The 15072-nt window shown below is 43.7% G+C and overlaps 1 protein-coding gene across 2 annotated transcripts in view; it reads right to left on the bottom strand.

Annotated features, from left to right (window-relative positions):
• LOC101529790 (high affinity immunoglobulin gamma Fc receptor I-like) overlaps nucleotides 1-15072 on the bottom strand; it is a 36443-nt gene extending 21371 nt beyond the window's left edge. The window contains exon 1 of one of the 2 annotated variants that reach the window (XM_058660175.1): nucleotides 14958-15072. The gene's annotated coding sequence lies outside the window, so the exon portion shown is untranslated. The remainder of the gene's footprint in view (nucleotides 1-14957) is intronic. The other variant, XM_058660177.1, reaches the window with a different exon arrangement.

The following is a 15072-nucleotide window of genomic DNA, read 5'->3' as shown; positions in this document are numbered from 1 at the left end:
CCTGGCCTGATGTGACACAGCCACCATGAGCCCTCCCTGGAGCCTGTGCCATGCTCAGGCCTTGCTCCTGAACCTGGAACTGCAAACCCAAACCAAATTCTTTTCTGACAAAGTGTCCTGCAGGTACTTTGTTACAGTAATGAAAAACAGACTAACACAACATGCCCAATTTCATTTCCCTAACTAGAGAATAGGAAAGAAACATTGCTGCTATTTTATTTGTATCTCTCAGAAAGACACTCCATAATCAATACATATTCTAGAATAAACACGTGACCATTTCACACTTGTCTTTTCCCTTAGACCTTGTATTTTCACATGACAGCTTCTCCCAAAATTGAAAGTGTGGTATTTATGGAAATTTCTACATCGTTGTATCTTGTATGCAAACATTGGCTGAATGACTTGAATTTATAACTTATATAACTTATAACTTATAATTTATAACTTACACCTTTATCACAAATGGAAAACCTGTTCCATGAAAAATACTGTGTTATTTTAATGGAAAAATTAACCTAGCATGCCTAAAAGATAGGAAGCACATATTTTATACAGATTCAACTTGCATAAATTTAAGTAGGTAGCTACAGGTTCCACATATGAGAATTCATTGTATTCACCAGTGAAGGAAGGAGAGACTGAGTTATGGGTGATGAACAATGGAGGGGCAAGGGAGGGGTTATTTTCTTAAAGGGAGAGAAGATCCGGTGTCGGGAAGATATTTAGTTTTAGACTTAAATGGGATGAGTGGTATCCTTTTCTTAGGACTCTTGCCAGATAAAAGCTAAATGTGAGGAGACTGTATGTGCATTGAAATGTGAAAATGCATAGTAGACTACAGTCAGACAATGCAAAGGTGGCATCTCACTTGGCGTGTCTAGGCCAAGCACACTGTTTGGGTGCATCAGAAAGTGGCATGCAGTCACCTGGCACCAGCAGCCAGGTCAGGTAGATTGGAGAGTAGTGCTGTATCACTCAAGACCTGAACATCAAAGCAATCTGCTGGAGACAATCCAAAACAAGGCAATAAACAGACACCACAGGTCTGAAAAGGCAAAGGGGGAACACAGAGACAGTCACTGCGACTATCTGCTTGAACCAGGTAGAGGCTGGGGCTGCTGGCACTGGACCCTTGCATGAAGGGTCTCACATAGCCATGTTGCTGCTCCCCTTAGAACTCAGGAAGTAGCTCTTGTAGCTGGCACTTCATCCTCTATGGGGTTATGCCCAACAGCTCTGCTAAATACAATGAAAATGAAAAGAAACAGGAAGCTGCTACTAACAGGGTGAACCATCATTCCTGGTGTGGTGTCAACAGAAACAAGAAAGAAAGCAGAGGCCTGTGCTATGGTATAACAGGCAATGCTGCTGCCTGCAGCACCAGCATCACACGTGGGTACTGATGGGAGTCCTAACTGCTCCGCTTCCAATCAAGCCCACTGCTAATGTGTCTGGGAAAGCAGAAGAGGCTAGCCCAGGTTCTAGAGCCCCTGGACCCATGTGGGAGACCCAAAAGAAGCTCCTGGCTTCAGACTGGTTATCCCTGGCTGTTGTGGCTATCTGGGGAGAGAACCAGTGAATGGAAGATCTCTGTGTCTCATCTTCTGTCTGTAATGCTACCTTTCAAATAAATAATAAACAAATATTTTAAAAGAAAAAAGGCAAAGCAGCGAGTCACTTATCTCCTCCTGCAGCCTTGTCCCATCCAGCAGGACAGTCAACGGGGGTCGCAACCAACCTAGGAGAGAATGAAGGGACAAGAGACACAAAGAATGGACAGCAAGACAGTAGGTCTAATCAAGCTGTCAGTTTATTGATTTCAACTGAGGGTTTTTATATTCTTCAGTAACTAAGGCTCAGGCAGGGAAGGAGAAACTGGGGCGCAGGCCATGGTCTCAAGACCGATTGTTCTTGAGCAACCACCATTTCAACCATAGTAGCCACCATATCAACAATAGCATAGGTAATCAGTAACAAGATATCGGTAAGTACAGCATAAATCACATTCTGAAACAGTTGCTAGAAACAATTGAAGCTAAGCGTGTGCTTAGTTTCATAACCTCTTTCCCAAGCATCTAGCCAACCGGGGGTTTTCCACTGGCCCATAGTTCTATATTCAAAATGGCTTCAGTGTGGCTATAGTACATGGCTCCTGACACAGCCTCTTCTCCTGATACCCCTCGTGGAGGAAGCCATGGAGTTAGCAAGTAAGAAGCTGTGATTTGCAGGGTCTTCACCTACTCAAGCCACTGATTACAGCAGGGACACTTCCCGACTCACTCATCGATATACAGCCTTCTGAATTGTCCCTTTCCTTTAACAGCATGACTTCAAAAATAAAATTCCTCATAGCAATTTTCTTTAATCTATTTTATTGTATTGTTGTTGACAATCTTTACATAGTTAATTACGGTTAAAGAACAAAAAAAAAAAAGGTTCAGGGGGTATAGGGAAGTGGGTAAGTTATAACTTTTCAAAGACAAAACACCTTGCTCCAGGCTTAACAGAGCCTGAGAGATGGGAATCTAGTAGAGAACACTGATATTTTGGCTTACGTGTGCTTTCCCAGACACACCGACAAGCCCACCTTTACTCTTTCAATTAATAGATATCAGGTGGTTCCAATGTTCCAGGCATGGGGATGTGGTTTAAGTTCATACTTTCATGGATGCTTATTAGCAAGAAATTAAAAATATTAACAGATATAAAAGTGAACATATAAAATTTAAAAAGATAATGAGTAGGAGTAAGTGCTATAAGGAAGATGAACAGAATCAATAGACAACACAAGTTCAAACAAGCCAGTAGAATGGGAGTTACAAATTAACACAAACATCTATACTACTTAAATTGGGAAAATAAGTTACTGATACTATTCAGCTGGAAAAGATGAAAGAAAAGAAATATTTTCATACATTGTCAATAGAAGTCAGTTGGTAAAGCTTAATTGCTATAAACAAATTTGAATTTTGCCCAACAGTTCAATAGATTAAGATGAATTATTAAATTGCCACAATTTGACAAGCTTTAGCTTAAGGAATGAACTTGAAGATAGGTGAAAAGAAATTTAGCTGTGCTAAACAGTATAAAAAAGTAATTGTGAACTGTTTTCATTATTTCAAGAAATTCTGGGTCAGCAGAGAGCTGAGCAGGCCTAGAATTTATTTTTCATTCTGGTGGCTCCATTGCAGGAGGCTCTGTATTACGTATTGCTCAGGTAAGGCAAGAATTTTCCTTCTATGTAAGCTATGAGAAGGGGGGTTTTATAACCACTCTTGGTGTTCTGAGACATCACCCTTCCTTTTTTGAATCCCAGTCCACATGCCTCACCATATGAGGGATCATGATAAGCTTGCAAGTTGTAGCTCAGAAAACAAAGTCCAAGCGTTTTATTATGCTTGATTTTTCTGCAAGCTACTCGTCGCCTAAAAATTGAGAGTGTGGCCCAAAGTTATAATGTCTGGATATCATTTTGAAGCAGGAAATATGACAGCCATTCACATAGAAAACAATGGCAATGAACTCTCAGATTCAACATTGGATGGATACTGCAAAATATTTATGTACTCATATAATTAAAAGATGAATTTCTTTTGGTGCAAATTTTTTCAATTCATGCATAGTTTTTTTCACAATATAAATCTTCTACTGTTTTTGATAATGCTTTATATCCACAGATTTTAACTTTTTTAAACCAAATTTTCTAACGATTTATTTAATTTTATTCGAAAGTCCGAGAGGTATACAGAGAGGAGGAAAGACAGAGAGGAAGATCTTCTGTCTGTTGATTCATTTCCCCAAGCAGCCACAACAGCCAGAGCTGAACCAATCCGAAGCCAGGAGCCCAGAGCTATTTTCAGGTCTCCCACATGGGTGCAAACTCTCAAGGCTCTGGGCCATCTTTGACTGCTTTCCCAGGCCACAAGCAGGGAGCTGGATGGGAAGTGGGGCCTCTGGGATTAGAATTGGTGCCCATACGGGATCCCGGTGTGTGCAAGGAGAGGACTTTAGCCATTAGACTACCATGGTGGGCACCAACCAAAATATTTTTAAGAAAATATTTATCTACTTATTTTCATCTATTTGAAAAGCAGAGCAGGAATTTGTGTATGTGTGTGTGAGAGAGAGAAAGAGGGAGAGAGAGAGAGAGAGAGAGAGAGAGAGACGGGGGTGGGGGGCTTTCCGTTTGCTGATTCACTCCCCAGATCCTCACATAAGCTAGGTGAGGCCAAGCCAGAAGGCAGGAATTCAATCCTGGTCTCCCATGTGGGTGGCAGGGATCCAGGTACTTAAGGCATCTTCTGGGTACGCACCAGCAGGAAGCCAGATGGTAGACGCTGGTGGGACTCAACTCCTAGCACTCCAACATGAGATGTAGATGTGCCAGTGGCAGCTTAACCACGGTGACCACAAGGCCCTCATTGAATGGATCTTTTAATTTTCCATGAACTTTTTGAAGTACTTTCATAAGGCATGAACCAGTTATTTGGACTCTCCCATGGCCAGGAATGCCAGAAGTCAGATTTCTTGGGTCCTTTGTAAGGTACCTGCAAAGTTGGCTAGAATCCCAGGATTATCTCATCATGAGACCTCAACCAGCAAAGGATCTCTTGGGTGACAGCTGGTGGAGAATTTCTCTCTTGCTCCTTTATGTTCTAAGTAAACCATCCTCACCTGGTGCTTTGGTGCTTCCAAATCACTTTGGCAGTAGCGCCGCTTTCCTGTGAAGACCCGCTTTGGTCACTTAAACCCCTATTCGTGTGGCTGGAAGACATTTGATGCAACTGTTCATTCATTTCCTGTGACCTGCCTCTGGTTAGAATTTTCAAGAACACTGAGAAATAAAATACCAAAGAGTGTGCTCACAATCGGGGAGGAAACTAGACTACACCATTTTATTCATGTAAAGTGGAAACTGTTGGGTGTTTTGGCTTACGTGGCTCCATGGCAACATTCTTGATCTCTACTTATGAATATTTAGCTTAATTTCTGAACAATGTACACATGTTCATTTCATTGGAACACCAGACTCCTCCATAATTAAAATAATTTTCTGTGTCCAATTTTTAATTGTAATTTCCCAGGGTGTTTAACTTTTCCATGTTAATTTTCTATGATGTGATTTGATTGTCTTTCTCAGAGTAAGGTAGGGGTGTGTGTGTGTGTGTGTGTAGTTACCACATGGGGAATCCAAAAGAAAAATCTGGTTTTACCATGAAGCCGTTTGACATTATGGCCTGGAACGGATTGGCAGCTCCATGACTTAAGAAAAAGATCTGTAGTGATTTGACTGCTCAGACAGTGGTGGGGCTGGTTTGTATTCCTGCTGCTTTCTTCAGCATTCAGAATCAAGTTTAGAGTCACACCTGTAAAGCATGACCTTATTTTTTTTCAGGCAGTTAGTATATTTTAAGAGTTAACAAAACATTTTTAGCAATGTACAAATTTATATTTGGGACCTCCAGCGGTAGCCTAGTGGCTAAAGTCCTCGCCTTGCATGCACCAGGATCCCATATGGGCACTGGTTCATGTCCATGCTGTTTCACTTCCCATCCAGCTCCCTGCTTGTGGCTTGGGAAAGCAGCCGAGGATGGTCCAAAGCCTTGGGACCCTGCATCCAGTGGGAGAAGCTTCGGATTGGCTCAGCTCTGGTTGTCGTGACTACTTGAGGAGGAAACCAGCTGAGGGACCCAGCAGACACATATTTCTGGCTCTCCTCTCTGTAAATCTGACTTTCCAAATAAAAATAAAAATAAATAAATCTTTTTAAAAAAGTTAACAAAATGTTTGTAGCAAGTACAAATTCATATTAGTCTCCCTTCTGAAAGTATTTAAAACTTGGATAAAATACAGAAAACATTCTTAAACGCATTGTTAACTGAAATAATCCATGTCCGACTGGAAGCTTACCAAGCTGGTCAAACTGAGGATTGTCAGCAGCCATAGCTGACTGCTCCACAGCCCAAGTGTGGATAGAGGTGTGTTACTTCTCTGACAGGCTGGGTAAATGTATTGACTCAGGTTCACATTTTGAAAATTTACATGTGGTTACTAATTACATTGAAAAGTGAAGAATGCCTTGTTGAAAATGAAAGAATACATTCTAATGGCTAAGAGATTTCTTGATTGTTGATGGGAAGAGGGGTAACAATATATTTCATATTGGATGTTACCTATACTGGGGAGAGGCAAACAAACACTCACTCTTCCTACAATACCCCAGGAGGTAAAACTCACCCCTTCCTAACGTGCAGTGCACGTTTGCTAGCCCAAGGCTGAGGTTCACAGGAAAGTCATTATCTTCTGGGAATCAGCAGCCCGGCATCTTCCCAACAGGGATAACGTCCCCGCTGACTTAGGCCTTACAGTTGCTGTGTAAGTCCACAGGTTCCCCCTAGCGGTCACCTATCAAATTACGGTTGGATGCCAACACCACCATTGGGCTCCATTCTTTTGTTCCTGTTCCCTCATATAGTTTTTTTTTTATTATTAATTATTTTGCATTATGTGACAGTTTCATAGGCTCTGGGAATCCTCCCACCCCTCCCCACGCCCCTCCCCCTGGTGGATTCCTCCACCTTGATGCAGTATTACAGTTCAAATTCAATCAAGATTCTTTCCTTGCAAACGTATACCAAGCATAGAGTCCAGCTACTTATTGTCCAGATGGGTTGAACAGTTTCTTGGGGAGACCATTTCTGGTCCGAAGTTAGAGCTGGTAGAATATCATCCCAGTTAATTAAGAGTCCCAATATAACATCAACAGCAATTTGCAACATTATGGAATTGACATGGTTTTGAATAACCAGTATGTTAAAAAAAAAAAAAAAAAAAAAGCAAGTTCTTAACCACAACCTATGATTAGCTCATTGACATTTCAATTTTAGTTTATATACAGGACCGGCTGCTATATACCTTAAAATGGCTATAGGGTACCATTCAGCTGTCTCGTGTCTATTTCATTTTAGTATTTAACCATTTGTTGTGTTGAAGTATAATTTTGCTGATCTTGGCAGATTTTAGGATAATCTAGACTGGCTTGTAACTCTAACAAGACATTTGTCGACAATTAAGGTGCAGAACATTTTTTTGGGGGGGGGTGCAGGAAAATTCTCAACACCATGGTGAGGAGTAACTAATCTTTGTGTCCCACCCAGCGAGGCATGAGCCAATCCACGCCAACTCTTTCCTGTCAGATTCCAAGCTCTACTTTTTGTTGTTTGTCTATTTATTTTAGGTTTTTTTAGTTTGTATGATTGTTTGTTTGCTATGAGGGGTTTTCGGAGCCATCCCGATGGTCATTGCAAGGGAGGGTGGGGGTCCAGAGGTGGAGCCAGGCTCGGACCAGAGAAAGCTCTCCTCCCTGGTCCCGAAGGACGTTTATTGTTCTTCTGTTTCTGCGGACCGTCCAGGGCTTCTGGTTGTCTTTCCGATGACGTTGGTTTCTGCACAGTAGTGTTTGGACTTCTTCCATCCCCTGCAGAAGCTCCGGTTGGGGGTGGGTGACCTCAGAGTACTCGGCCTCCGAGGGCATCCAATTCCCTGTGGCCTCCTGGCAGTTGGGATATAGTCCTTGTTGCTCGTATTAATAGTTTGTGGTGAAGGTCTGGGAGTCTTCATGGTTGGGATCCAAGCTTCCTCCTTACCACCCGCTCCACTCTGGAGTGCCCCCTGCTCCACGCACATGACCTCTTTCGGGACCATAAAAAGAGTGAGGAAAAAGTACAATATAGCCTATCAAGATCAAATCTGGTAATTCATAGACAACAGACTCAAAGCGGCACTAAACAATAGTAAAACTACTACACGAATGCATGAGTGGGGAACCGGGTGCAATCCTGACAACCGCTCATATAGTTTTAACAAGAGGTTCAAGCTACTGATTATTATAAATCTCTAATAGCCTAGTTAATGTGATTCTCGTTTGATTTTTGCTTAACTTTCCTGTTTTATGAAAAATTATGCATGGATTTTTTACAAATTTTAATAGATTATTTATTTATTGAAAGCAGAAGAAAGGGCCTAGTCCTATGGAATAACAGGCTAAACCTCTGCCTGTGATGCTGGCATCTCATCTGGCCACCAGTTCATGCCCCAGCTGCTCCACTTTTGATCCCGCTCGTTATTGATTTGCGTGGGAAAGTGGTAGATGATGGTCCAAGTCCTTGAAACCCTGCACCCATGTGAAGGGTGCAAAAAGAGGCTCCTGGATCACAGCTTTGGATTGGCTCAGGTCTGGCTTTTGTGGAGTGAACCAGCAGATACAAGATCTCTCTGCCTCTCCTTCTTCCTGTAACTGCCTTTCAAGTAAAAATAACTTTAAAAAAAGAAAGAAAGAAAGAAAGAAAGAAAGAAAGAAAGAAAGAAAGATAGATAGATAGATAGATAGATAGAAGAGAGAGACAGAGAGAAATTGATCTTCCATCTGGTTTTTTATTCCTCAAATGCCTACAGCAGCCAAGAGCCAGGAAATGCATCCTGGACTTCCACATGGCTGTCGGGGGCCCAACAATTGGGTCCTTCACAGGTGCGTTAGCAGGGAATAGGACCCAGCATAGAGCAGCAGGGACCTCAGTCAGCACTCGGACATGGGATGCTCGCATTGCAAGTGGTGGTTTAGTCTGTTGGGCAACAATATGACACCCTGAAATTGAAAACCTTTTTGCATGAAAACAAGCTTGTCTTTTATTTCCACTTTCTATGAATTTTAAAAATACATTTATTTATTTTACTTGAAAACCAGGGTTACAGTAAGAGAGAAAGAGAGTGGATGGAAGGAGGGACAGAGAGATCTTCCATCCATAAGTACATTCCAAAAATGGCTGCAACAGCCAACCAGAGCAGAGAGGTCTGAAACTAGGAGCCAAAAACTTCTTCCATGTCTCCTCCATCGGCACAGGGGCCCAAGAACTCGGGTGCATTTCCAAGGTATTTGTAGGGAGCTGGATCAGCAGTGGAGTAAACAGGACAGGACCAAGTACCTATAAGGGATTTTGGCAGCAGGCAAAGGATTAGGTTGCTACCTTGAGCAGGTCCCCGTGAACTTCTGATGTATTGCCAGGTATGATTTCTCTGTTGCCAATTGCCTTCCTTCTCAATAGCAGGAGATATTTGGACCAGAACAGTCTCCCACCACCCCTTGAAACTTTAACCACTGGCCTCTCCTCCCTCTTGACTTTGCCTCCTCAGAACACCAAGACCCTGCATCATAATGTCCTTGGCCTTTATGCTTTGCTGTCCCCTTAATTCCTGTGTTCCCTATGCAAACACAGAAGAAGCAGGGCTCTTCCTGCTGCGCCCTCAGCCTTCCAGAGCCAGCAGATGTGGACACAGCAGGTGGAGATGAGATGGACATCGTCTCTGCTTTGCAGTGGCCACGTTTGAGAAGAGTGACCACTGGCCCACCCGTCACAGAGGTCAGCTGTGGCTGTGTGATCAGCAATGGGGACCACCTGGCTTCCCACTGGCCGGTATCTCCCAGTGCTCCTTCTGCTCTTCCGCTTCTCTCCCATTCTGGACAGCTGTCACTCTCCATTTACTGAGCCCTCCTGAGTCAGAAGTTCTGAATGTCCTCTCTTCCCTGTGAAGCTACTTGCAGTTGTCTGCTAGACCATAGAAGAGGGAACCACTAAATAGTAAACACTAGAAATGAAAAGATAAATCCCTCAAGTTACCCTTCAGACCTCATTGTGACCATTTGTGAGTTTGTGTGGAAAGAGCTAGAGAGAAATCTCAGTGGCTGAATTACTCAACTTTGTGATCTGGTGTAAACATGGGAGGACCAAGAGAAGTTTAAGGACTGGTAACCTAAAGGAGAAGGTAAGGCTTCAGGTTTCTCATTTTGTGACCTCTTCCCCAATCTAATTTGCAAACACAGTAGCACAGTGAAGTTGTGTTACATATGCTAGGACACTGTGCTTGTGGTGGACAGTGTCGTAGTGTCAGGAGGTTATACAAGAGTGTGGCAAGGATGGGGTTTCTAGTGCTTCAGGGCAGAGGAGCACGGCAGCACCACTTCCCACTGGCAAGAGGCCTGTTTGTTGCACCTGATACAAAATGTCAATCCTTCTGCGATCCTAGACGCAACCCGGTGGCCAGTCTGCTGAGTCAATGTGTAGACAAACTCTTTATTAACAAGTTGTGTGCCCTGAACTTCGCCCCATTTATTCTTTCCACCCTCTCCCTTGCTGGCTGTGGCATGGCAAGATTTACCTTTACAAGGAAATGATTTTAATAGAGATAGCACATGAGGTTACTCTGATAGAGATCAGAGAAGAAAAACAGTCCTTTACAACCAAACCTAGGTAACTTAGCTGGAAGATTAGCTATTTGCTACTAATGCACCACTGTTGTTAGTCCTGTGCAGCTCATCATTGTGACTACATCATTGGGGTGTTTCCATCCCTCCCCCATACTTCTATTCATTCTTGAACTCCTTGACTGTACAGACCCTAGGTATGTACAATAAGCTAGATCTGGAATGGGTCAGGGCTTCACTCTTCTTCTATGGTTTTTCAGTTGCAGGAGCCCAGTGTGGAGTCCCCAGAGCTCCTGGGACACCTCTTAGCGATGGCCACTAAAACATCCTGTTAGTCTGGGTCCCAGAATGTTTGCTTGAGAAACTTCCTGGAGGGGCCATTTGTTGGCCTTCTGCGCAGCCATCAGGGAACTGACTGGGGAACACTGGAGAATAAGAGGCCACGTGTGCTGCACAGGACTTGTTTTGTCCTCACTTCCTAATGCACAGGACCTGCCGGAGACCGGAGCATCGCGAATATGTACATATGATCAGAGATGGAAGGGTGTGTGTTGGAGGTGGCAGTGATTTTTAAAAATAGTTATTGATTTGAAAGGCAGAGTTACAGAGAGAGGGAGAGGCAAAGGCTCTCCAAATGGCCCTAACAAGCTCGAGGCACTTGGAGCCTGGAACTCCATCCAGGTCTCCATGTTGGTGGCAGGCACCTAAGTCCTTAGGCCATCTTCTGCTGTTTTTCCAGGCACACAAATAGAGAGCAGGGTTTGAAGTTCAACAACTGCAACTCCAACCATTGTTTCTCTGGCATACCTATAGGCAGTAGCTTAACTCACTGTGTCATAACACTGGCCTGCAGAGTTCAATGAATTTAAACACGTTTTTTGAAAGTGCTAGCCTTATTTTTAAAAATACTTTATTTTTTGGAGGGGCAGAGAGACAGAAAACTTTCATCTAAGAATTCACTCCCTGCATGTCCTGGTCCTGGGCCGAAACCAGGAGCTGAAAAGTTAATGAAGATATCCCATGTGGAAGGCAGAGACCAAAGGACTTGGGCCAACACCTGCTGCCCCTCAGGCTTTGTAGTGACAGAAGGCTGAACTACAAGCGCAGCCAAGATTCAAACCCAGATACCCTGATGTATCGGACGTCAGTGTGCCAAGCAGCATTTTAACTGCTAGCGCAAACACTCAACCTTAAACCTTATTAGCTATACTGCAAATAGTTAAATGGGAAAGTTGCAAGCATTGAATTAATGAAGATTAGAAGGGCTGATTTGACTCACAGGATGGATAGAGGAGAGAGTACATGTACAAACAGACTCCTGTCGAAGATTGGCCCATTTGCTTTATAACAAATCAATGTGAATGAGGTTAAAATGTGAAATGTTGGGCCCGGCGGCGTGGCCTAGTGGCTAAAGTCCTCGCCTTGAAAGCCCTGGGATCCCATATGGGCGCCGGTTCTAATCCCGGCAGCTCCACTTCCCATCCAGCTCCCTGCTTGTGGCCTGGGAAAGCAGGAGAGGACGGCCCAAGGCTTTGGGACCCTGCACCCGCGTGGGAGACCTGGAAGAGGTTCCTGGTCCCGGCATCGGATTGGCGTGTACCGGCCCGTTGTGGCTCACTTGGGGAGTGAAACATCGGATGGAAGATCTTCCTCTCTGTCTCTCCTCCTCTCTGTATATCCGGCCTTCCAATAATAATAAAATCTTTTAAAAAAATGTGAAATGTTATTATTTACTATATTATTAAGTCCATCATTAATTTCTTTAAGGCAGAAATTTATAGAAATATTGGTGATGTGATATAGAACATCCCTTCCATTAATGTGCTAGTCTGAAGAACATGCTCATCAAAAGGAACATTAAACTATGCAAATAACTGTTCTGTAATTTTTTAAAAACCTTCTGGTTTCAACTCAGCTTAGGTCTTTGTAAGCTGTTTGCTTTTATTGATGCTGATTTCTTCTACCAACATTTCCAAAGGTGGAGTTTGGGATTTTCCTGTGTCTGTTTCCTAAAGTCCCAGGCACTGTCTCAGGAATGTGGAAGCCACAGCACTCAGAATGCGGGTGAAGGATGTGAATTCCTTTCTACGATATTTGTTCTTTATTTTTTTTCTGAGCAGTTTTACCTAGAATAAAAAGGTAAACACTGACACAGAAGAAAGCAGAATATTGAATTTGATTTGTTGAAATGCTATTCAATTTATCCATTTCTTGTGGTACTAGAATCTAGGGAAATTAATTATGAAGAGATTGTTTAACGGTGAATAAAATTAAATTTGTTTTTCTAAAGAATCGATCACAAGTGCTGGTTTTAAAACTGGGTTTGACGATCTCACACAAACGTGGACGTGTATTTGTAGCCTCTACATTGATGCGACCATCTTAATTTAATAATCACAATACATTTCTTTTTGTAATGCCACTATCAGGAAAGTTCTCCAGTATGAATTAAAATCATGCCATCTCTTCAATTTTAACCCCAAGTTGCCGGCAAAATAGGGAACGTTAAGTCTAGGTTTCCCCCGCGCCAGTGAGCGCAGAGTCCTAGCCACTAGACCATCAGGGAAATGCATAGCCTCTAGATAGAAAAAGCCTTTGCACCGACTACGTTCCTACCCCGCCCCCCCCCCCCATTATCTTTCCATCTTTTCTGTTCTTGTGGATTCCTCACCTGCCGCATCAAGAAATTGCCTCGAAGGCCGTGCCCTCCATTTATCCAAATTGGTGGCACCGACGAGTGCATCTGCCCAGCCAGTGACTCTGGCGAAAGTCGCCTGTCTGGAGCGCCTGGCTGCAGGTGCAAGCCGCGCAGACGGCGGGGAGACGCCCAAGCAGGGAAGGAACCTCGCCGGCCCGACGCCCTAAACACCCCCGCCCGCCGCCAGCCGGAGCCACCGCGGGGCCCCAGCCGAGCCTGGCTACCTGAGTAGCGGCCCCTGCTCCCCACCAGCTGAGCCGCGCTGGACCCTGCAGAGCTGGGGCTCCCCCACCCCCACGCTTTCTAGGAGATGCCAGGAGGCCGCTGGGAACTTAAAACAAACAAAAACAAACAACGAAAACAAAGCTCTGCCCTTATTTGAATAAAGATGGTTGGAAATATTGTTTGAAGGCAACTATTTCTGGCAGGGTTTGAACTGAGAACTTGCCAGTGTAGGGAATGTGGAAAAGCGGAGAGCCAGGAGAACAAGTCCTATAATGACCTCAGCTGAGCCGGCTAGCTCTGTCCCAACCTAAGGTTTGTGTCCGTTTTAGGTGTTTGTGGAATGTAAGATGAATCAAAGACTTTATAATGGATATTTTCTCTTAAATACACATTAAAAAAAATACAGTGAGTGTACTAACTCCTCTTGACGCCATTTTCATAAACACGGTAGAAAAAAGTGGCCCATAAATGACAAGGCTTTGTAACACATGCTTTCACTGTTAGTTTCCCTAGAGTTTTCTTCCTACAAAGATCAGATATTTGCAAATCTAATATTGTATTTCTTGCTCATAAACAGCAGAAACATTTTCCTATGGACAAAAGGTTGGCAAGTGGACTTAAGAAAATTTTGAATTAATTGATACATACTGTTGACATCTTAGGTCTGTGTCAGCCATGAAGGCACAATAGAGGATGCTTGGCTGAGAGTTCAGCCGTCATATGCGAGGGTGTGTGTCCTGCAAGGGGATGCCCTGGAGTGTGTGACAGCCTAACCTGATTTACATGGTGGCTGCTTTGTTAGATCACATGGTTCAGAGTTATTGAGCTGTGTAAAAAGTCAAACATGGGAAGCTTTAAGACATAATACAAAATAAAGACATTGCTTAAATAAAATCTGGGAGTGACAGAACGATGTACATGCAGAGAGGTGGAATTGAATTCAGACATACATATTACACAGTTAGTTGACTTTTTAAGAGTGAACCCCGAATCAAATTAATGGGGAGAGAGAAGCATAATTTCAACAAATAGTACTGACCAGCTCAATATATCTAGTAGGGAAGAAAATCCACAATCCTTAAAATATACACAAAAGCTAGTTAAGAGTTTGATCATAGGGCCCGGCGGCGTGGCCTAGCGGCTAAAGTCCTCGCCTTGAACACCCCGGGATCCCATATGGACGCTGCGCCGGGTTCCAGGTTCCCGGCTTCGGATTGGCGCAGCACCGGCCACTGCGGTCACTTGGGGAGTGAATCATCGGACGGAAGATCTTCCTCTCTGTCTCTCCTCCTCTCTGTATATCTGACTTTAAATCTTCCGTCCGATGATTCACTCCCCAAGTGAGCCGCAACGGGCCGGTACGCGCCAATCCGATGCCAGGAACCAGGAACCTCTTCCGGGTCTCCCACTCGGGTGCAGGGTCCCAAGGCTTTGGGCCGTCCTCAACTGCTTTCCCAGGCCACAAGCAGGGAGCTGGATGGGAAGTGGAGCTGCCGGGATTAGAACCGGTGCCCATATGGGATCCCGGGGCTTTCAAGGCGAGGACTTTAGCCGCTAGGCCACGGCGCCGGGCCCCAAAAAATGAATAAATAAATCTTAAAAAAAAGAGTTTGATCATAGACCAAACCACACAAACTTTGAAGTTTTAAATAAAAATGCCTCAATTGCCAGACAGTAAGCAAGTATTTCCTAACTATAACACAGATGGAAATAAGAAAAATTGTATCAATGCTAAAAAAAAAAAAAAATACCCTTTCCTTGTTTGATTCTTACCTGATAGTTGTATGCTCCTTTTTCCCGTGTCCTCTGTCAAAATGCGACTGTGTCTGAGCATAAGTCTCCTAGGAGGGCTTATGCTTGCCCACACTTTCCCCGGCTGGCTCTTTTT

This window comes from Ochotona princeps, chromosome 2, assembly GCF_030435755.1.
Source record: "Ochotona princeps isolate mOchPri1 chromosome 2, mOchPri1.hap1, whole genome shotgun sequence".
Lineage (NCBI taxonomy): Eukaryota > Metazoa > Chordata > Mammalia > Lagomorpha > Ochotonidae > Ochotona > Ochotona princeps.
This window is presented reverse-complemented; position numbering and strand designations above follow the sequence as displayed.